Source organism: Triturus cristatus, chromosome 12 (assembly GCF_964204655.1).
Source record: "Triturus cristatus chromosome 12, aTriCri1.1, whole genome shotgun sequence".
Lineage (NCBI taxonomy): Eukaryota > Metazoa > Chordata > Amphibia > Caudata > Salamandridae > Triturus > Triturus cristatus.
The window spans coordinates 699,982,594-700,006,563 of NC_140595.1; the positions used below are offsets into that span (position 1 = coordinate 699,982,594).

Genomic DNA, 23,970 nt, shown 5'->3' on the forward strand with positions numbered 1-23,970 from the left:
GGGTTAGGGGATGAAAACCATGATAAGATGCTACCTCTGAAGTATTGGAGATAATTTCTGACACACGGGCCACCCATCGTATATAGTTAATATCAATGGGAAAATTCTGATACTAGAATATCGTATACATGTTTTGGCATAATGAGGCACCCATACCAAAATGCTGTCATCGGAACAATGAAGGTAATTCTTAACCTATGTGGAACTCTCAAAGAAAACATTGAAAAAAGTGGGAGGGACTCATGGCAAATATGACACCCCACCATTTTCAAAGATCAACATCCACCACGGCCCAAGAGTAAATCCGATACTTTAGTGCTTTGCCGTTACTTGTTGAGCTTGTTCCAACCCAGTTTGCCGGAGACCCTCTGGCCAACTGGCATTGTGATTTATAGACTATTCATTGACATTTTGTTAATAAAGCCATTTAAACTTTGATTGGCATGTGAGCATATTTTATTTAACAGTGCTGAGAGACCTCAACTAAAATACTGATCAATGTTTGTTCTCAACTTTTGTCCTCTGCCTCACATATCTGTCCTGAGACTTTTTACTTGTGGCGTAGGGACACTTCAGTGCTAGGGTGAATAAATTAGGCAATTTGTTTTTTGGCTCATGGAGCGCATGAGTGATATGGCTGTGAATCGCCATGTTGTTTTGGGTACTGTGCGCACAAACCCAAGCAGTGCCAATAATGGGTTCGGTGTAAGAAAGTTTTGGATCATGTGTGAAATCTCGCGAAATAGGGCCATCCAGTATTTATTCAGTTTCTCCAAAAAAACGCGTCATGTGCGCAAAATCTGCTGAGGGAGCGTGACATTTGGGACAGTTGTGGGGCCAGGAATGGTCCATGCGATGCATTTTGAGTGATGTAACATAGGCCAGTCACAAAACTTTTAAATGTAATATTTTGTGTTGATGGTTGAGGGAGACCCAGCGTGTTTGCGTACATCAATATTGCCATCGAAAATCAGTAAGGGTGTGCCCCATATCCCTTTCCCATGCTCCCCGGATCCAGGCATCCCTAGAAGGGAGTAATGCCAGAGCTGCCTTGTAATTCTTAGAGATTAAATGTTCACCTCCAGAATCCGTGAATATTAATGATAATTGCAGGAATTCCTCTGGTTCAAGAGCATAACTAGGAATTTGAGCCCTTAGTGCTCCATGTATCCGTCTCAACACAGTGTGATCAATCATGGGCGCGTCTTTAAAAGAAGCGTCCTCTGTCTGTGAGAAGGCATGTCCGTCAGGGAACATATCACCAAAGGTATTCAGGGAGTATTTTGTTAAAGTGCGTTTAACAAGGGCTTTCTGCATAATGGGCAGCCACGTTTTGCCCACTATGGGACGAGCAGATGAATATAATGTGTCCCCCGTAGCATGACTCGGTCTCTTCTATGCCCAGCTAGTGGTAGACAGTGTCTGGATGTCACATGGATCATGCGGTATACCAGCTGGGGGTATCGTAGCCAGCGGGAGCTGCCCCGCTAGATCCGCCTCAGGCTTGGTATATGGTATCCTAGCATCTGGATGATACCAATGTCGGGCATAGCTACATGAGGCATCAAATAGTAAATATATAAAAATGTGGAACCCCCCACCTTCATATGGAAGGGTCAGGGTGTCCCAGCTAACCCTTGGTTGTTTCCCACCCCACACCAGGCAGATTAATAATGTATGAAGTGTGGCAAAAAACGCCTTAGTTAGTGGGATCGGGATGTTGTTAAATAGATACGTTTCAAGCCTCTTTTCCACATCTTGGTACCCAAGGTGAGAAAGCGTTAATTAGGCTGCTAAGCGAAATGTTTACATGCTTGTTGCAATCGGAAGGCCATATACATCCTTTATCAGGACCCCAGTCTACGGTTCAATGTTTGAATGTATCACGTTTCCCATTGCAGACCCATATGCAGTGATGGCTCCTTATCTAGGGCTTTACGGCATAGTCCCGCCTCCTGTCAGGCGCCACTTACTGCCCATTGCTTCTGCTGCTAATGATTTAATTGAGTAGTGTCCATGAAAACACGACTTTTGTGTTTTCATGAATACTGCTGGTGCGCGGGTCAGCTCTCGCGGCCTCGTCTCCAGGCTGCTAATGACAGGAGGGGGGGGGGAGGGCTGAACGAGCGGAGGCATGAAACAGCTACACAGCGTTGTTTAAAAACATGGATGTCTGGATTGTGCATGCGTGGGGTGTAGTTCAACTGCGATCCCCGCACAAGGGCACAATCCTTTTTATTTATCAGACATACTATGCATGCTTCTGGCAGCCCAGTATATCTGCTAAAGGTAGCTGTCATAACGCACATCAGTGCATCTGTGAGAGCCAATGAGGAACCACACAATGCAAGGGGGCAGGATCCCAAGCTCTGTCCCACTTTCTTATAGGGTTGTGATCCAGTCCTATTAAGAAGCTTGCAGAGGGATTGAAGAGGATCTTCCCCTTTTCAAACCTGGCCTTGCTCAGTGCTTAATTTGTGCCGGTGCTTGCCGGTGCTTAGCACCGGCACTTATTTATCAGGGCCGGGTCTACACGTATGCGCGTTGATGACATATTTACCTTACGGACTCGGGCAGAAAGTGTTGTACTTGTTTGTCCCTCGAGTGAGTCCTAGTGAAGTGTTACGGCTTTGAGAGCCAAGATTCGCAAGATATGAGGAATTACTGGTTTTTAACCATAATTATTTATCCAATATCCTCCATATAGCAAGCGCATTGCGAATTTGCTTTTGGCGGCGCAGAGGCAGCCCTTAGTTCAGTGCTTCCGGCGGGCGGGTGCCAGGCGGGAGCCGCGGGACACTGATTGGGCTGGAGTAGGTTTCTGCGGGTGGGGGCTGTGCGACAGGCAGCGTGCACAGATTGTTTTCAGAATGGCACGCCCCAGCACGCCCACACCCCACGAAGCATCAGCGGTTCAGCCAGGTCAGCCCGACGACGACGTGGAGGGCAGGCAGTAGGAGCTGCACCAGGCCTATCAGTTAAATAAAGGGAGTGCTCCGGCCGCCAACCACCAGTAAACCGTAAGTTCTAAATGAGCGCTGGTATTTTTTATCTTGAGCCGAGCCAAGCCAAGCGTGTTGGCTTGACGGACACCGTGGTAGCTCCGGCTCCACAATCTCAAAATTCAACGATGCCCAGGGGGCCCTGCCCTAGCCGTACATTATATCACAATAGAGCGGACCGCCCGGGGTGAAGTTAAACGCCCTGCCCAGCACCTGCACAATCACAACGGAAATGATACCAATATTATATTTTGAAATGCGCGCCTGAATGGTGACTACAGCAGCACACACGTAAAATTACTTTCTTGTACATACTCTTTGTTTACAGCCCAGACCTCTTGGGCTCATGATGACTCACACCAGGGAAGGGGTCAGAGAAGAGCAACAGGCCGAAATGCGAGCGAAAAGCCAGAAGCGGGGAGAGCGTGTGAAATAAATAACCGTTGGAGAATGCTTTCTTTAGATGGCAGGGTGGAGTCTGAAAGGCAGTGCGGCATAAAGTGTGCAGTGCTTTGATTCGCAAACTGGGCCGCCACCGATATTTTCTCTGAAGAAACCAGAACATTATTCTTTCCTAGCAGTCACTAACAGGCCCGGTTCTAGAGGGTGCCTCCCTCGCAGTGAATCTGAAACCGATGTACAACAACAATTTAAAAAAAAAAAATCGTATAACTGGCGATTTATGATCCTGCTGCAGAGCAACCCTTTGTTGGTAGTTTTTAAATGCTGATAAACGGAATTTTATGGAAATAGCTCAGCGGGTTACTACCTCTGTCACAGAGATCCTTGTGTTACTTGCAGTTCAGAAGTTACAATCCTAACATAGGACAGTGACCAATGAACTGTCATCAAAGAGCTGCATCCAAAATTCGTTTTTTTGTGTTGTGATATAGTTAGAACTTCTCCATTCTTTTATTATTCTAATGTTGCTAAAAAGAGTTCGTTTGGGCAGTTAAACATTTTTTTCAGTAAAGCCAACCCCCAACCACTGGAGTACTCTTTAAATCCTGAGTTTGTGCTTCTCCAGACAAAACCCTCGTAAAATATGTTGCCCACTATGACATGTGATTTCTACACCTTGAAATCCTCATTGGCTTATGTGACATTCCCCGTAGACTGATTTATTGTCTCTGTATAATGTGTGCTGTTATGTAAAGTACTGTGACACCCTACACTGATATGAGTAGCGCTATACAACAAATGGAATGGATATGAGAGCGGGGCAATGGAGATATGAGCACTGGTGGAGGGTGGCAGTGAGGGAGACAGAGGAGGAGGTCACGGGGTGGGGGGAACTACAGAGAGATGAGGGGCACTAATGGAGGGTGGCAGTGAGGGAATGCAAGGAGGAGGTCATGGTGTGGGGGGAACTACAAAGGGATTAGGGGCACTAGTGCAGGGTGGAAGTGAGGGAAGACGAGGAGGATGTCATGGGGTAGCGGGAAACTACAGAGACATGATGGGCACTAGTGGAGGGTGGTAGTGAGGGAATCCGATGAGGGGGTCATGGGGTGGGGGGGAACTACAGAGAGATGAGGGGCACTGGTGGAAGGTGGCAGTGAGGAGTCTGAGGAGGAGGCCATGAGGGGGAGGGGCTACAGAGAGATGAAGGGCAATGTTGGCGTGTGGTAGTTAAGTTATCTACAGAGAAAGAGGTCATTGGTGGGGTGCCAAAAAAGACTTCCACACCAGCACTAAACCCTGTCATGGCCTTTCTGTTTTGGTTTATTTAATTAACAGTCAGGTGATTAGGACAACTGTGGAGCATACTTTAAAGTGTGTGCTAATTACATTCACTGCTATATTCAATGTTTTAAGTTTTAAGGTGATTTTACTATTGTTTTCTACTGGGAATAATGAAAGTGGAACTGAATGGTGGCTGATATGGGGCTGGGGCCCAAGGTCAGCTGTGAGATAAGGTGCAATGGAGAGGGGTGGTAGAAAAGTGGATAATCAAGCCTGTAAGGGAGCGCGCTGCAGAATCTGGTCAGATGGAGGTAGTAATGAAGAGGGTTTCTGCCTGAAGGCTCACACAGAGGGAGCCCGAGTAGTGTCACTTGCCTGATACTCCCACCTTAGAAACCTCCTCTTCCCATCAACAGGACATTACATGGATAAAAACACTTTTTGAGAGTGATAACATTTAGAAAGAGACTTGGAAAAGAGTGCGTTTTACTGGGCTTGTAAGACTAAGGACAGATAAGAGGGCCCGGAAGCACGCCTGGCTAGATATACAAGCGATAAATCGGGCCAGCAGTGGCTCACCCGAATGCACCCTTGGCCCACCCAAATAAAAATCCCTGGAGCCGGGACTGGTCACTAAACAAGCGTCTTAACTTGAGTAATTAGACTAAATTCAACCAATATCTGGGTAGGACTGGAAACATGATCCTGAAATACTACCTAGAACACTGGTGATGTGACCAAACACCACAGTAGTGCCCGTGGCCCTGACAATTTAGCTACCCACGGCATTCATTCCCATTAACCCTTCGCCTACCTCCTTAGTTTTATGATCGTTAAGTTCTAACCTTCTACCAGTGTCTGGGCTGGAGCTGCCAATCTAGGACCCTTTGAAAACGGCCCCCATCTTGCACTACAGAGGTGTGCATATATCACTTTGTAGTACTGCTTTCAGAGCGTACCAGGTACCCTTTCCATACTGGACCTTACTCTCCAGCTACTGGAACTCAGTGGGGAGAAATATGTCTTGTCTTGGTTACATAAAAGGAATAGAACCGATGTCGGCCAAGCCTCTGTCCCTGTGTCAACCCATCTCTTTCTCTGTTTCTCTAACACTTTTCCCACACTCTGCAACATCCTCTTTCTGCCTTTTTAAATATTTTCATAACTCTTACTTCCTATCTTTCTCTCTTCTCAAGCATCCTCTCCTCCCGGTCTGTATCAGCTCCCTCTCTTCTCCCATCCTCTTTCCTTCTATCACCAGTCACTAGTCACTTATCACTTCGGTTCTCACCTGGCCTCCTCCCTCTTTTAAAACCAGTGCCCTGGAGCAAGAGTGTCTCAACTCTACAACTGGCAAGTTGAGAATGTTCTGATGAAGATACATGTTTACCAACATGCAAATTGGATTTACACATACATTTTACATTAAATCTTTTGCTGACCTTTTTGTGCTTTGTGGAGAACATCTGTATTTGCTGAATGAACCCTTTAGTTATCAGAGGTTTACCTTTTCTTTCTGTATTTTTATTTAAGTGTTCTTAATGTAATTTGCAATATCTTTTGTGATCTAATCGCATACTGGCTGAGCAACGCTGTTCTCAAGTGCGCTTATGGGCAACTTAAAATCTGGGTCTCCGCTTGACCCTTGCCCTGCTAAGCTCCTGGGTAAACTGGCGGAGGTGGTTAATCCGCTGGCGCACCCTCTTCTCAACCTGTCGTTGAGTCTGGGAGAGGTGCCGCCAGTATGGAAGCAGGCAATGGTCATCCCGCTGCTTAAAAAGCCGGGACTTGACCCGAAAGCCCCAGCCAATTATAGGCCAATCTCGTTGCTGCCGGCCCTTGTAAAAATTTTGGAGAAGCACGTTCAGTCGGTGCTCTCCAATTTTCTGGAGTCTCATGAGTTATTACATGACTCCCAGTCGGGCTTCCGTTCTCATCGCAGCACCGAGACCGCGCTCCTTGAGGTTTCTGAAACCATTAAAGGGGTGTTGGATTCCGGGGGCAAAGTCATGCTGGTGTTGCTGGACTTGTCGGCGGCTTTTGACACCGTCCCCCATGAGGGCCTGCTCGTAAGACTCTTTGAGATTGGTCTGCGGGGGACGGTGCTCAAATGGTTTTCTTCCTTTTTGGCCGGCCGCCGGCAAACGATCTGGACATCATCTGACACCGCCGTAATGCCGCCTCTGGGAGTCGGGGTCCCTCAGGGCTCTATATTGAGCCCGACCCTTTTTAACATCTTTATGACCCCTTTGGCGGCGGTGGCGGAGTCATTTGGTGCCCGGATCGTGTCGTATGCCGACGACACCCAGCTCCTCTTCTCTTGTGAGAGAGGGGCTGACTTTGACGGGGAGAGTATCCGGAATTGCCTTGGGGCTGTGTTCGCATGGTTCCAACGGAACAGCCTCAAGTGCAATTCCGACAAATCGGAGGTACTCTTCTTTGGGTGCGAGACGGAGCCTAGCTGGCAGGCCTGGTGGCCCATCGACATGTTCCCTCCGTCCGGCTCTTCTCCCATGGCTAAAAACTTGGGGGTTAAGATGGACAAGGGGCTGACGATGAAAGCCCAGATCTTGGGGGTAACCGGCACTTGCTTTGGCCTGTTAAAAATGCTGCGGAGGTTCCTGCCTCTCTTATCCGAGGAGCACAGGAGGCTGACGGTGCAGGCTCTGATAGGCTCCAGGTTGGATTATGCCAACATTCTTTACCTGGGCCTGCCAGAGTATCTGCTACAAAGGCTTCAAGTTGTACAGAACGCGGCGGCCAGGGCCATTTTTGGCCTAAGTAGACGGGTCAGCGCCTCTGGGTTGTTGGTGGCGTTGCACTGGCTACCCATCCGCAAACAGATCGCCTTTAAGGCTTTGACCCTGGCCTACAAGGCGCTCCATGCGGTGGGAGCTAAACATCTTCAAAAGAGACTGACCTTTTACCATCCGACTCGCTCGTTGCGGTCAGAATCTCTACTTTTGGCAGCTGTTCCGCGTGTGAAGAGGGCTCGCCTGGGGGGCCGCTCTTTCAGTCTGTTGGCCCCACAGATGTGGAACGCACTACCGCTCCCTTTGAGGGGGGCGTTTACTCTCCTTGATTTTAGAAGAGGTCTCAAAACCTGGCTGTTTTCTCAATAGGTCTCCCAGTTGTTTGTCTTCTCTTTGTTTATCTTTTAACTTGTTTTTAGTTGTGTTGTGTTATTCTGAAATCTGTCTCCCTTACCTAAAAAGCGCCGGGATACTCTTTTTGAGTAACCGTTGCGCTATACAAAAGAATAAATAACATAACATAACATAACATAACATTCTATGTTGCTCTCCTTCACATGTGGATAAATGATATGATATGATTTAATCCTTTTCAAAATTTCCCAAGGTAGGGGAACCTCCTATCAGAACTTTGCTATGAGGACGGTTCAATTGCTGAAATTCAGATAGGGTATTACCTCTGACTATTAGCAGTGCCAGTTGAGGATGTGGGTGGAGCCAATAGAGTAAGTGGGTGGAGCTGGGGAAAAGTAGGTGTGGCCTCCGACAAACATTTTAGCACCTGGACTTCATATTTTACAAATTAAGCACTGGCCTTGCTGCTCTGTCGGGCTCCTCATTGGGAATCATTGGTTTGTGGTTCTAATTTCCAATGCCAGATCCCTGCTATGCTGCTGCCACGGAGCCTCTGAGCTGTTAGCAAATGAAGCCAGGTAAGTAAAAAAAGGTTGTTTCTCTGGGCATGTGTATGTATGCGTTAGTGAGTGACTGAGAGAGAATCAGACTGAGTGAGAGTGTGTGTGTGAGTGTGTTTGAGAGTGCCAATGAGAGTGGAATTAAAAGTCTGAGTTTGAGACAGTGTACAAATGAGTGAAAGTGAGTACAAGGGAGTGAGTGAAGAAGTGTGAGGGAGCCAGAAAGAGTAGGAGATTGGAGCTGGTGAGAGGGCGTGGAAGTGGGTCAGGGATGTGGCTATCTATGGTGCAGCAGTTGCAGTTGCACCTGGGCCCAGAGTCAGTGAGAGTGAAAGGGTGATTTGGGCACTTGCACACTGCCGGACATTCTTAGCATGGGGGCACCTGTGGCAAAATACTGATGCTGGGACACAGGACGTAATTCTTGGCATTAGAGAGGGCACCCAGGCATCATGGAGACTCTGAAGTAATATTTGACATAAGGGGACACCTATGGCAAAATGCTGGTACTGGCATGCTGGAAGTAATTATTTGGGGAACAGAGGGCAACTATGGAATGTGAGTGTGTGTGTGAGTGTGAGTGTGTTTGAGTGTGCCAATGAGAGTGGAATTGAAAGTCTGAGTTTGAGAGAGTGCATGAATAAGTAAAAGTGAGAGCAAAGGAGCGAGTGTAGAAGTGTGAGGGAGATAGAAAGAGTGGAAGATTGGAGCTTGTTAGAGGGCTTGGAAGTGAGTCAGGGATGTGGCTATCTATAGTGCAGAAGTTGTAGTTGCATCAAGGCTTAGAGTCAGTGAGTGTGAAAGGGTGAGTGTGGGTAAGTGTATTTGTAAAAGAGAGTGAGAACCAGAGATTATGTTGTGTGTGAGTAACAGTGAGTGGGAGTAAGTATGAGTGAGAATGAGTAAGTGAGAGAGTGTGAGTTAGAATGAGTGAGGGAGAAAAGAGTGAATAGTGAGAGTGACTGTGAGTGAGAGAATGTGAGGGAATAAGAGTGTGTGTTTTTATGTTTAATGATTTTAAGTCTGCCGCATGGCATTCTCAATATATTTCTGGACTTATAGCTGTACCCAAGGAAACATGCTGCAGAGGGCATATTGGAGATAATTATTGGCATAATGAAAGGCACCTATGGCAAAAAGCAGGCACTAGTATAATCAAAGTAATTCTTGGCATGAGGACACTGTGGGAAAATGTTGGCACTTGCACACTGCAGGACATTCTTGGCATGGGGACACCTGTGGTAAAATAGTGGGGCTGGGACACTGGACGTAATTCTTGGCATAAGAGAGGGCACCAAGGCAAAATGCAGACTCTGAAATAATATTTGACATAAGGGGACACCCATGGCAAAATGCTTGTGCTGGCCTGCTCCAGGAAATTCTTTGGCGCACAGAGGGCAAGTATGGCATATTGGGTCTGAGGGAACGGGTTAGGGGACGAAAACTGTGGTAAAATTCTGCCTCTGAAGTATTGGAGATAATTTCTGACCCAATGGCCACCCATCATATATAGTTAATATCAATGGCAAAATTCTGATACTGGAATATTGTACACACGTTTTGGCATAATGAGGCACCCATACCAAAATGCCGCCATTGAAACAAAGAAGATAATTCTTAACCTATGGGGAACTCTCAAAGAAAACTTTGAAAAAATTGGATGAACTCTTTTTTTTTTTTCCCTCATCTCACCAATAAGGTTCTGCAGATCTTACATAGCCGTCCTTCTCCAACTGGGCGCCCAACGGCTTACTGCAATTGCTTAGGTCGACCCGACCGGCCCCATTTGATGAAGGCTTGGTGTAATCATAGGACCATGGGGGAAGCCAACATGAATTATATTATTCTCAGGTCTCGGCCCCAACTCATAAGGGGTTGCCAACTGTTTATCGAGCTATCCCCAGTTCCATCCTGGTCTAGACGAGCCAATGCAAATGAAGCTTTAAGCCAATCTTTTCTCTTCGGGGGGTGGGGATCTTTCCACTTCAAACAGATCTCTCTCCGGGCGATTAACACCAAGTATAACAGCAACCCACTATAGATATGTGGTAAATTCAATCTAAAAAAGGGACGAACTCTTGGCAAGTATGATGCCCCACCATTTTCAAATATCAGCATTCACCACTGTCCAAGCGCAAATCCTATAGTTTAGTGCTTTGCCTTTACTTGTTGAGCTCGTTCCTACCCAGTTTGCTGGAGACCCTCTGGCCAACTGACATTATGATTTATAGACTATTAATTGACATTTTGTTAATAAAGCCTTTTAAACTTTGATTGATTTGTGAGCATATTTTATTTAACAGTGGTGAGAGACCTCAAATTAAAAACAGATTACTGTTTGTTCTCACTTTTTGGCCTCTGCCTTACATATCTGTCCTGGAACTTTTTACTTGTGGCGTAGGGACACTTCAGTGCTAGGGTGAATAAATTAGGCAATTCGTTTTTTGGCTTATGGAGCGTAAATGTGGAACATGCCCCCCCACAAATCCACCTTTTTTGCATGATCCCCATCTGCTAATTGTGTCAAAAAACAAAGGTGATTTGCAAGTGCTCATTGTGCAGCAGTCCAAGGATCACCGCATGACTTGTAGGCAGTTTGTCTATAGCCTGTTTTGATTGGCTACTGAATGGTCTAAACACAGGAATATATTCCGATTAGTTGAAAGGATCCATATGATACAACCATTCTGATTGACTCATGTTAGACCTGGCATCATTGGCGTGGGTTTCCCCTGTATTTTTGTCTTTGCCTCCTGTTATTTTGCTATGTGTTGGACTTCGATTTTGCTGGTCTAGATGCTTTGGGTACTTTGCCATTGCTGTTCAGTGCCAAAGCGCAAGTGCTCCCTGTAAATTGTTGCTCTGGATTAGTGATTCCATGATTGGCATATTTGATTTACTAGTCAGTCCCTAGTACAGTGCACTGTGTGTGCCCAGGTCCTGTAAATCAAATGCTGCTAGTGGGCCTACAGCACTGATTGTGCCACCCACATAAGCAGCCTGTAAATGTAACTCAGACCTGCCACTGAAATGTCTGTGTGCAGTTTGGTACTGCCATGACGACCTGGCAAGTGCAACCACAAGAGAAGGAATTAACCTTTCAACCAGCAGACAAAGGGGAGCGCTGGTCGCCATGGATACGGCTTTCTACGAACTAAGCATGGACGAGCACGTGAATAACACTGAAACTTACATTCTGTTGGATACAGATCCCACCAAGGAATTCATGACGTTACTGGGCTCCATTTTATGTAAGGCTGAAGAGATGGGATGGATTAACGACTCTACTAGAAGATTTTTACAGATCACCACTCCTAAAACACCGCATATATATATGCTTTCTAAGATTCACAAAGACGCGGTTAACCCACCTTTTCGACCAATAGTTGCTGGCTGTGGATCCATTCACCGATTGGACAATATTTGGATCATCATTTACAACCATTGGTACAATCTTGGGGTATGTACATAAAAGATACCACTGACTGCCTGAATAAACTGGAAGCCATACGTCATCACTTCACAGAGGAGATCTTAGTGTGCACAATAGATGTACTAGCCCTACACACCTCTATCCCCCATGATGAGGGACTAGAGGCAGTGGAATGAAGATTACTACATATCCTACTGAAGTTTCAAACGGAGTATTTTTATTGGAATTACTTCACTTTTCGCTTTACCATAGCTATTTCTCATGGAAAGATAAGTTTTTTCTCAACGCACCGGGACATCCATGGGTTTTCTGGGGGATCCCTCCTACGCAAACACTTACATGACACATTTTGAAGATAAGCATATATTACATAATCTGAGGTGGCAAGAAAACCTCATCACAGACATACGTTACATTGACGATATTCTGGTGATCTGGAAAGGAAACAAACACACACTGGAAACATGCATTAAGGAAATAAATCAATGCAACGCACAAATTCAATTCACATCTACAATTCATTAACAGAAAATACATGTTCGAGGCATATGAGCTGCAGATCACACACTTAGGATAGTAGATCGCCATCTGGTGTTGGGCTCGGATGCTTGCAGGTTGTTGTTGTCTTCGGAAGAAGTCTTTGGTCACGAGATAGGTGACTCCTCCCTTGGACTACAGTGCGCATTGGCATCCACTCCATACTCAGATTGTTTTTTTCCGCCATTGGGTTCGGATGTAACTTTTCCACTCCGGTTGAAAATCTCAAATACAAGCTTTTCGAAGCGAAAACACTTCTAACAACTACATCAAAGCACCTTCACTCGACATCGAATTCATGGGCTCGATTCCGGACGTCGGCGCGGGCGGTTGGGCCTATCCACGCCGTGAGGCCTACGGCTCATGGAAAGGACGCCGTTTAAAAAGTGCCCCCAGTGCGGAACAAAATTTCCGCACAGTGATGATCACAAAGTCTGCAACCTGTGCCTATCACCGGAACACGACGAAGCCTGCTGTCCAGCCTGCGCAGCATTTCGATCCAAAAAGATCATTCGGGATCGAAGAGCTCGATGCCATATCATGGCACACAAACCAGCCCCGGAACCAGAAAACATCTTTGATGAGGGTCCCGATGTCCCGGAAGAAGATTCCGAGCAACTTCAAATCATCTCAGAAGCAGACAACTCAGACGACCCCATTACTCCTGGGCAACGCGTGAGTACCACTGCCCTTGCCCCAACCCCTCCAAAACCAAAGGCATTGGTCAAGACTTCGCCAGCTGGCCTCAGTCGAGACCGAAAACACCCTTCAGAAGCCCCACCTCCGGGCTCGGTTCCGAAGAAACATAAGCCTTCCGGTGGCTCGGGCCCGAGCAAGCCGCATGTAATGGTAACCCCGGCACCGAAGACAAAAGACCCCTCGGCACCGAAATCGGATCCGACACCATCAGCACCGAAAACATCGAGGCCCATAGATAAACCGGCACCAAAACTACCCAAGCTGAAAGACTTAACTTCGGCACCGAAACCTTCATCGGCACCGAAACCTTCATCGGTACCAAAACCACCGGCTAAGGACTATAATACACCTCCTAAAGCCAAAGACTCGACCGATCAACCAAAACCTCGATCGGAACCGAAAAAATTGGCGCCCAAATCTGTTCCTGAAGAGAAAGAACTTTTCCATCCAGATCCAACAAAAAAAGGATCTATATTAATCCAAAGACTGGACATGTCACTGCAGTGCCATATAAGAAACGGAAATTGGACACAACACCTGCCCCAGTTCCTATAAGAAAGAAGGACTCTGCAACATCACCTATTCCTCCTTCCTCTCCCATACGACCTTCTACCCCACCCCCTCTGCCTACACCACCCTTACCTCTAACATCTCCATCACATACACCACCTCCACAGGATGATGATGATGACCTAGGGGGAGAGGGTGATCCTGGTGATCCTAATGATCCGTTCACGGATCCAGATACCGCACCATTGGATGATTGGGCATACCCTCTACCAGATATGCCTGACCCTACACCATATCCCTCCAAACCATCACCTCCAGATGACCACCTGGGGTTTGGACAACTAGTAAACAGGGCAGCACTTTACCATGGCGTCACCATGCACTCCGATGCACCCGAGGAAGATTTCCTCTTAGACACGTTTGAACAGTCTCAGAAAACAGTACAAATTTTACCTATGATTAAAGGTGTCACAAAACATGCTACAGAAGTATTTAAAGACCCCGTCCGTGCCAGGGTGCTTAACCCAAGAATTGAGAAAAAATATAGACCTGCCCCAGAAGATCCTTGTTACATCAAAGGACAGCTCCCTCTAGATTCTTTGGTCATTTCCAAAGCAAGGAAACGCACCAACTCCCAAACCATGGGAGATACACCACCCCCTGACAAAGAATCTAAACTATTAGAAGCCTAGGGCAAACGAGTAGCAGCACAAGCTGCTAATCATTTGCGTATTGCCAACAGCCAAGCCCTACTAGCACGCTATGATAGGGCTCACTTCGATCAGTTGGAGAATCTGCTACAACACCTGCCAGACCAATATAAGACCCAGGCAAATGTCCTTATACAAGAGGGAAAACTCATCTCAAATGCGTCAATTAAATGCGCACTTGACGCCGCAGACACCGCCTCTAGAGCAATAAACACAAGTGTACTCCTCAGACGCCATGCCTGGCTACGCATTTCAGGCTTTAAGCCAGAAGTACAAAGTACCATACTCAGCCAACCATTTAACCAAGAACAGTTATGTGGGCCAGCAGTAGACACTGCACTCAAAAAATGAAAAAAGACACCGAGACTGCTAGGTCCATGGGAGCATTGCAGTCTCCACAACCACGCGGCTCCTTTCGGCGCTCCTTCTACAGAGGAGCCTCCAATAATATGGGAGCAGACACCTCCTCTACCTTCAAAACCTCTCAACAAACATCCCCCCGCAGAGGATATTTTAGAGGAGGATATAGAGGAAACAACACCAAGGAAGGCAATACCAACACTCGTACCTCCCCCACCACAAAACAATGACTTTCCTCCACTCCCCCTAGACCATTCCACTCCAGTCGGGGGAAGACTCAAACAGTTCCTACCTGTCTGGAACTCCATCACAACAGACAAGTGGGTAAGACAAATTATCCAGTATGGTTACTGTCTGGAACTCACCACTATCCCCCCCACACATACCAACCAAGCAGCGTTCCATGTCACCAGACCATCTTACGCTCCTCAAACAAGAGGTTCTCTCATTGCTTCAAAAACACGCAATAGAACCAGTTCCCTTACAACATCAAGGTACAGGGGTATACTCACTACTACCTAATCCCCAAAAAGGACGGGACTCTAAGACCAATACTCGACCTCAGACCCCTAAATCTGTATATAAACTCAGATCATTTCCATATGATCACTCTTCAACAAGTGCTCCCAGTACTGCAACAAGGCGATTTCCTTGCCACACTAGATCTCAAGGATGCTTATTTTCACATTCCCATACATCCTGCTCACAGGAAGTACCTAAGGTTTATGGTGGACGGACAACACTATCAGTTTACAGTCCTTCCATTCGGGGTGACAACTGCGCCCAGAGTATTCACCAAATGTCTAGCAGTTGTAGCAGCGCATCTCAGAAGACAACAAATTCATGTCTTCCCATATCTAGACGACTGGCTAATAAAAGCCAACTCATTCAACAAATGCGTTCTACACACTCACCAAACTATTCAACTCTTACACAGCTTGGGATTCACAATAAACTATCCCAAATCTCATCTCCAACCCTCCCACATACATCAATATCTGGGAGCCACCATAAATACCTCCAAAGCCCTAGCATATCCCAGCCCAGCCAGGATAGCCAATATACAAGATCTGATCGCAAAATTTCAAGCCCAACACTCTCTTCCAGCAAGAGTGTTCATGCAACTCATAGGCATGATGGCGTCATGCATCTTCATTGTGCTTTATGCAAGACTACAAATGCGTCCCTTGCAAGAATGTCTAGCACGTCAGTGGAATCAGGCTCATGGACAACTAACAGATCTGGTGTTGGTGGACAGCCGCTCACATCGCTCTCTAAAATGGTGGAAAACAATAAACCTGTTCAAAGGGTGGCTGTTCCTCGAGCCTCTTCCACAAATAGTGCTAACAACGGACACATCATTCACGGGATGGGGAGCCCATCTCCTAGGATACACAACTCAGGGCAAATGGACCACTCAACAGAAAGTGCTCCATATCAATTACCTGGAACTACTGGCAATATTCCTAGCACTAAAATCATTCCAAATACATCCCCAGAACAAAACTGTCCTCATCCATACGGACAACATGACAGCCATGTATTATATACAAAAACAAGGAGGCAAACATTCTCTCCAGCTGTCCCAGCTCGCACAGAACATTTGGAGATGGGCCGTTCCCCAGAACATATACCTACTTGCAGAACACCTTCCAGGGGTTCACAATCAGACTGCTGACCTGTTAAGTCATCAGACTCAACAGATCCACGAATGGGAATTACATCCACAAGTCCTACTCCCCTTTTTCCAACAATGGGGCCAACCAGACATAGATCTGTTCGCCACACATGAAAACGCAAAATGCCCAACCTTCGCAGCCAGGTTTCCCCACCCACAGTCGAAGGGCAATGCGATATGGATGAACTGGTCAGGCAGATTTGCGTACGCTTTTCTGCCTCTCCCACTCATTCCATTTGTGGTACGAAAGCTCCGGCAAAAGTCTCTCAAACTGATCCTAGTAGCTCCCACATGGGCATGCCAGCCCTGGTTCACAACACTGCTGGAACTCTCTCTAGTTCCACACCAAAAACTGCGCCTCTCCCCGTCCTTATTAACCCAGAACCATGGAGAAATCAGAAACCCAGATCCAGGACAACTGAATCTAGCGATCTGGCTCCTGAAGTCCTAGAGTTCGATTACCTCAACCTACCACCAGACTACATGAATATTATAAAAGAGGCCAGACGACCTACCACTAGAGCCTGCTACGCTGCAAAATGGAAAAGATTTGCCATTTACTGCACTAACAATGATATACGCCCACTGGATGCATCCATCCAGAACATCATTTGCTACTTACTACACTTGCAAAGATGTAATTTAGCGTACTCATCCATACGTCTCCACCTAGCAGCATTAGTAGCCTACTTACAAAATCGACAACACTTGTCACTATTTAGAGTACCTGCGATTAAAGCCTTCATGGAAGGCCTTAAGAGAATTATTCCGCCCAGATTACCACTCTCTCCAGTGTGGAATCTAAACATTGTTCTTACAAGGCTCATGGGACCCCATTTGAACCTATGCATAAATGCGAACTGCAGTTCCTCACATGGAAAGTGGCTTTCCTTATTGCTATCACATCCCTTAGAAGGGTAAGTGAAATCCAGGCTTTAACCATTCAAGAACCATTCCTACAATTACACCGCAACAAAGTGGTTCTTAGAACAAATCCGAAATTCCTGCCAAAAGTCATATCTTCGTTCCATCTTAACCAATCAGTTGAGATACCAGTATTCTTCCCAAATCTGGACTCGGTAGCTGAAAGAGCTCTCCATACCTTAGACGTTAAAAGAGCCCTGCTTTACCACATTGACAGAACCAAATCATTCCGCAAAACCAAACAATTGTTTGTTGCTTTCTCTCCACCACATAAAGGCAACCCCATTTCCAAATCTGGGATAGCCAGGTGGATAGTTAAATGTATCCAAATATGCTGGGGAACATCCTTTACATCGCGGTTAGTACACCGCAATGCAGTTACATCGCAATCGTTACAACGACTGCGATGTTACCACGCCATGCCATTACAACGCAAGTCTTTACATCGACTTGCACTAGATGGCGTGCTAACATTACAAATAGTGTACACAAATAGTGTAGTTTACTATCCCAACACCTTCCCTACTGTTAAGTGGACTGGAGTTGGAATAGTAAATTACGCTTTTCTAATGTTAGCACGCCATCTAGTACAAGTCGATGTAAAGACTTGCGTTGTAAAGGCATGGCGTGGTAACATCGCAGTCGTTGTAACGACCGCGATGTAACGGTACGCGTTGTAAAAACTCGCGTTGTTACATCGTACATCCAAATATGCTACCACAAGGCTAAACGCACACTATCAGTTCCCCCTAGAGAGCATTCCACACTCAAAATAGGGGCTTCCATGGCATTCTTAGGAAACATTCCCTTAGAAGATATTTGTAAGGCAGCCACATGGTCTACAACACACACCTTCACTAAACACTACTGTGTTGACGTGCAAGCAAAACAACAAGCTTCTGTAGGTCAGGCTGTCCTCAAAACCTTATTCCAAACTGCTGCAACCGATACAGGTGACCACCGCTAGGGGAGACACTGCTATATAGTCTATCCTAAGTGTGTGATCTGCAGCTCATATGCCTCGAACGGAATATGCTACTTACCAGTATGCATCTGCTCTTGGCATGTAGAGCTGCAGAGCCACACACGCCCACCCCCCTCCCCGGGACCTGTATCTGTTCCAGCATCGTCTTACTTAGACATGGACATCTCTCTCTTTTTACAAACTCCATCATTTCCCATCATGGCGAAAAACAATCTGAGGATGGAGTGGATGCCCATGCGCACTGTAGTCCAAGGGAGGAGTCACCTATCTCGTGACCAAAGACTTCTTCCGAAGACAACAACAACCTGCAAGCATCCGAGCCCAACACCAGATGGCGATCTACTATCCTAAGTGAGTGACTCTGCAGCTCTACATGCCAAGAACAGATGCATACGGTAAGTGGCATATTCCTTCGTGGATATAGAGATTCAAAAGACAGACAATGGATTACAGACAGCTGTGTACAGAAAACTAACGGATGTAAACAACACCTTACACTACACAAGTGCACATCCCTTTTCCTTGAAAAAGCATTTACCCATATCACAACTTATCAGGATCAAAAGAATCATGTCTCATCACAAGCTAACAGAGCGTCTCATCAATGAACAATTAGATAGATACCGAGAGAGGTTTCCTTCCACAGGTTTTACAATCAGCCAGATTTGTGGCAGCTCAAAAGAGACGCGAAGACCTCTTACAACAAAGAGCTAAGATAACCAACAAACGGGTAAAACACTCAGAGCAAGCCAATCAAATTTAAAAAATCATAACCAAACGATGGGAAATCCTACAGCAAGAGGTTGATTTTTTTACCTGTGTTCGCGGATAAACCCATGTTTGCTCATACTCATTCCAAAAACCTTAGAGAAATATTGAAACCAACACAGATCTTCACAGCCCTGGCACACAGAGGTATGCGAAAATGTTGGAACTGCGGACAATGCGGTAATGTAGTTTCAGGAAACACTTATGCTCATCCACACACTGGTAAAAAGATTAAAATATGACACCCTTCAGATTGCAATACCGAGGGTGTACTCTATGCAATTCAATGTTCTTGTGGACTTACATATGTAGCAAGAACCTCACGTAAAATCAAGACCCGCATCATTGAACATAAAAGCATGATTCGGAATAGAAATTGCAATTCCTGTTTTGCCGCTCACTGGGTGAACACACCACACACTATCCCTCAAATTAGTTTCACGATACGAGAAAAAATCGATACTGTTTCTGGTATAGATTTTAATGTTGTACTAGCACGAAAAGAAACCTTTTGGATCCAATACTTAGGCACGGTTATCCCTGGAGATCTTAATGATCACTATGAATTACTGTGTTTTCTATGAACAGATGTATCTGCCTTACGTTTGTAAAGGATTTGCACCCATGTATAATCTAATCGAATTCACTCTGAGATCTCTCTTTTTGTACTTATTTTCTCTCTTTTTCTAGTTTCGCACCATTTAACGCGTTGCGTTTTTTCACATTAACATGGAAATAGCTTATCCAGTACATCACCCTTCGTAGGCAATGCCTCTTACCGTGCATACAAGGGTACTAGTGAAGATCTTCTAACTACACATAGACGGGTTTATCCTTCTGCCATTTGACATTCACCTAGAAGTACGCGAAAACTTTTACAGGTTCCTATCATGAACCACATCGATATCAGTTTCACAGAGGAGCACTAATAAAGTTGTTATTCAACTTTCCTTTAAATCATACACGTCATTACGTGTTCCCGCTCTACCGCGATCACGTGGACACTTGTGTTTGAGCGTTCCCCGAGAAAAGTCACCGGTGAGTTTTGACGCGCTAGCTAACTTGGAAACTCTATTTATGTGATTGTCGTTTAGTTCTCGCGAGATGAAAATCTACTCGGTAACACTTGATTTTTCACTATAGAATTGAAGCGCACTACTTCCGTCTCTTGGTAAGACGCTTTTCGATATCACAGGGCACCGGGTGTGTAACACGCAGGGACCATTATGTTTCGTTGATCTTTATTCTTTGTTTATTCGAGCGCAGATCTTGAATTTCACTCGTTAAACCTTCATGGTAAGCATTCTGTGTTTCACAACTTTAAAATTGACCCTCCAATATTATTACCATATATACACTTGAGCTCTCTTTTCATAGAAACGTTTAACTCCGAGTAAAATGTAAGGTACCAGCAGCATTTTACTTTGTGCACATACGTTTTCAGATACCACACAAGTTTTTGCTTGGGCAGTAGTGTCACCAGGATGATGTTGAATCTACGGGTTTATTCTTTCACATATCACCTATCACACGACTCATTTCACTGAGCTCATGACGGCATGCTCCGCTTCTGTCCCTCCCTTCTTTCCTTATTGATTGTATATTGTGTGTGCAAATTCTATTCTGGTTTTTGTGCTTTTTATCGACATTAAACACCTGTGATAATGGTTCTTTTATTTTACTTTACCTTTGTAGTTCCGAACGGAGGAAGCTATCAGTTGCTCAGTAACTGCAGCCTATCAATGTTTTCTTGCAATATGTTCCCCTGAAGAAGGGTTTTCAACCCGAAATGCATTGGGTCGTTTTTGTTTCAAATTGTGAGTATTAAGAAAATGAATTATTGACTTTAGTACAAGGACTGTACTCATCATGTTTGCCACTAATAATACTCTGTTTACAAAAATCTTGTGACACGTAAAGATGAAATACAAACTTTGTTTGGAAATCACTCTTGTCTAAAAACATGTATTTCTTGTATGTAGTGGAAAAAACAATGACATAGTATCTGAAACCTTAGGGACATTAGCTGTGCACTGTTTAGGTTCGGATTGTGCCGTGTCCTCATAATAGACAATTATCACATTCGGGGTTAGGGCTACACTCCATCATACAGTAGCACGCTCAACAAACTTAATTTATTATTTTTTTCTCAGATTACATTTCCTGAACCTGATAAAGTAAGGTGAGCAGGTCATAACTTACGAATAAGTGCAACCACTTTCCAGGCCCTAACCTTCCCTTTTCTTACATGTTAGTCACCCCTAAGGTAGGCCCAAGGTACCACTGTGGGCAAGGTGTAGTTTATGTGAAAGGTAGGACATGCACTGGTGCATATGGCATGTCCTGGTAGTGAAATACTGCCAATTTTGTTTTTCACTATTGAAAGGCTATCTGTCCAATAGGATAGAATGGGAGTTTATTTATAACGTCTTCTAAATATAACTTTCCATTGGAACAAGATAGAAAGTTGAAGTTTAGTATGCCTGAACTCAGAATATAAAAATGCATCTTTTAGGAAAGATGATTTTTATATTGTGTGTTAGAAAGTGGGTATTTTCTTGCTTAACCAACCTGTGTGCTTCTGCTGGTTTGTGTATCGACTGTCTGGCTTTGGAGTGACAGGGGTTGGAGATGTGCATTCTCTCAGACAACCTCTTGGGGGTGGGGGGGGTTTGATGTGTGTCTTGCCTTTCCTGAATGAGTCATGGCTGGGCTGAATAGACCAGAGCTGCATTAAGAGTAGGGGGGGGGGGGGTCTCACTAGCACCTGAAAAGGCCCGGTCTGCATCTAGAGTAGGGGAAGGAGATTTCTTTCACACCTGAATGGGCCTGGTCTGCCTTCCACAATGCTATCTCCACCCCCTGCTAGGAAGATGCACCTGAGAGGACAGAACTGGTGTTGGCTGGGCAAAGAGCTTCTCTGCCACAGAGAACAAAGGATTTTATATTATAAAAAGAGGGGCTCAAACCTCAGACTTTTAGACTACTTTTGGACTTCAAGAGGAACCTCTGCCAAGGAGAAGAGCTGAAAGAGACTTGAGGAGGAGTACTGCCTCTTTGCTGTGTGCTCTCTGGGGTTGGCCTGCGGTAGCTGTTTCTGCCAAGGTGAGGAACTGTGTGTGTGTCCTGTTTGAGAAAGTATCTCCAAGGGCTTGGAGGTGAAGCTTGCACCCTGTTCAAGAGGTCTCAGGAACAGCAAAGACCTCACCATCTTTTTGGGCACCTTCTCTGGAACGGCTGGTTTCAGCCACCACAGAAGAAAGGAGCAACCGACTCTATCACTGAGTCCGTTGCAGGGTTCTGTGTTGGGAAAGCACCACCGCACTTCGCACCGCTTCCTTGGTCTCACCGACGATGTCTGGTCGATCGTCACCGAGCCGTTGATTGCACTACGTCCTGTGGGCATATCACTCCGCACCACATTGCCTCATCCTGCCTGGACGTCACCAACACTGTCGCTGCATGACCCACACAACGACCGGCTCTGTCGCCTGCACCGCAACTTGACAGCACTGCATCGAGCACCCCCTCACTCTGCACCGTAAGCCTTGGGCTCACCAATGCCGTCTGGGCGATCGTCACTGAGCCGCTGCCTGCACCGCATTGTGAGGGCTACCGTTTCAAAGAAATGTGTTTTGTAGCTATTTCTGCAAATTAAAGGTTATTTTACAAAGTAACTGTTAGACCTGGCACCTTGGCGTGGGTCTCCCTACCATTTTTGCTGTTGCCTCATGTGTTTTTGCTGGTGTTAGATGCTCAGGGCACTGTGCCACTGCTGTCCAGTGCCACAGTGCAAGTGCTCCCTATTGTAAATTGATGTATGAATTTGTGATTCCATGATTGGTTAGTTTGGTTTACCTGTCAGACCCTAGTACAGTGCACCAGGAGTGCCCAGGGCTTGTAACTCCAAATGCTGCTGGTGGGCTTGCAGCACTGGTTGTGCCACCCACAGAAGCAGCCTGTAAAAGTGTGTCTAAGGTCTGCCATTGCAGAGCCTGCGTGAAGTCTGGTACTGTCATGCTGACTGTGCAAGTGCACCCACTTGCCAGTCCCTAAACCTTCCCTTTTCTTCATATCAGACACCCCTATGGTAGGCCCAAGGGCAGGGTGCATTGTAAGGATAAGGTAGGACAGGCCCTGGTGTGTGTGGCATGTTCTAATAGTGAATTACAGCCATTTTCGTTTTTCACTATTGCAAGGCTACCTGTTCTCCATAGGCCAGAATGGGCACTTTAGATTATTACATTTTATAATCTTAACTGACTCAGCGAACATGGTAGAAACTCGAATTTAGTATGTCTGAACTCAGAATGATAAAATACATCTTTTAGTGAAATTGGTTTTAAAATTTTTTGTTTGAAAATAACACTTTTAGAAAGTAGGTATTTTCTTGCTTAACTGTCCAAGCCTGCCTCTGCTAGGTCGTGTATTGTTTGTCTGGAGTTTGAGTGACAGGGCTGGGGAATTCCAGGAGACAGGGTGAGGTAGCCCAGTGGTGAATAGAGAGATCTGCATCTAGATGGGAGGGATTAGTGGCACCTGGGAACTGAATAGGGCTGTGCCTTCCCTCCAAAATGCTGGCTCCACCTCCTGTGGTGCGTCTGATGATTCTGCCCTGCACTCTTAAAGGAAAGAAGGAGTCATGTAAACAAAGTGCTCCAGGACTGACCAGAACTGGTTTGGACTAGGCAAAGGCCTCTCTGCCCTCAGAGGACAAAGGATTTTGGGGTATAAGTAGTGGAACCCTGAGCCCAAGAATTTAGATCACTTTTGGAACAAGAAGAAACCTTTACTGAGGAGTGGAACCTGAAGAAACTGAGGAGAGACTATCCCTGAGCTGAAGTGCTGCTTGGGGGATTGGCCTGCAGTGGTTTGCCTGGCTGCCAAAGGAAGGAGAAGAGACTTTGTGTGCTTATTTCAACTTGTAAGGATCTCCAAGGGCTTGAGAGAAGAGCTTGCCTTCTGCTGAAGTCTCAGGGACAACAGACTTCAACCACCAGCTCCCCAAGAG

At 45.9% G+C, this 23,970-nt stretch overlaps 1 long non-coding RNA gene across 1 annotated transcript in view; it reads left to right on the forward strand.

The window, feature by feature from the left end:
* Positions 1-2,744: 2,744 nt before the first annotated feature.
* LOC146780133 (uncharacterized) overlaps positions 2,745-23,970 on the forward strand; it is a 73,794-nt gene continuing 52,568 nt past the window's right edge. Inside the window, exons 1-2 of the long non-coding RNA XR_014972130.1 lie at positions 2,745-3,020; positions 20,655-20,776. This is a non-coding gene — a long non-coding RNA (uncharacterized LOC146780133). The remainder of the gene's footprint in view (positions 3,021-20,654; positions 20,777-23,970) is intronic.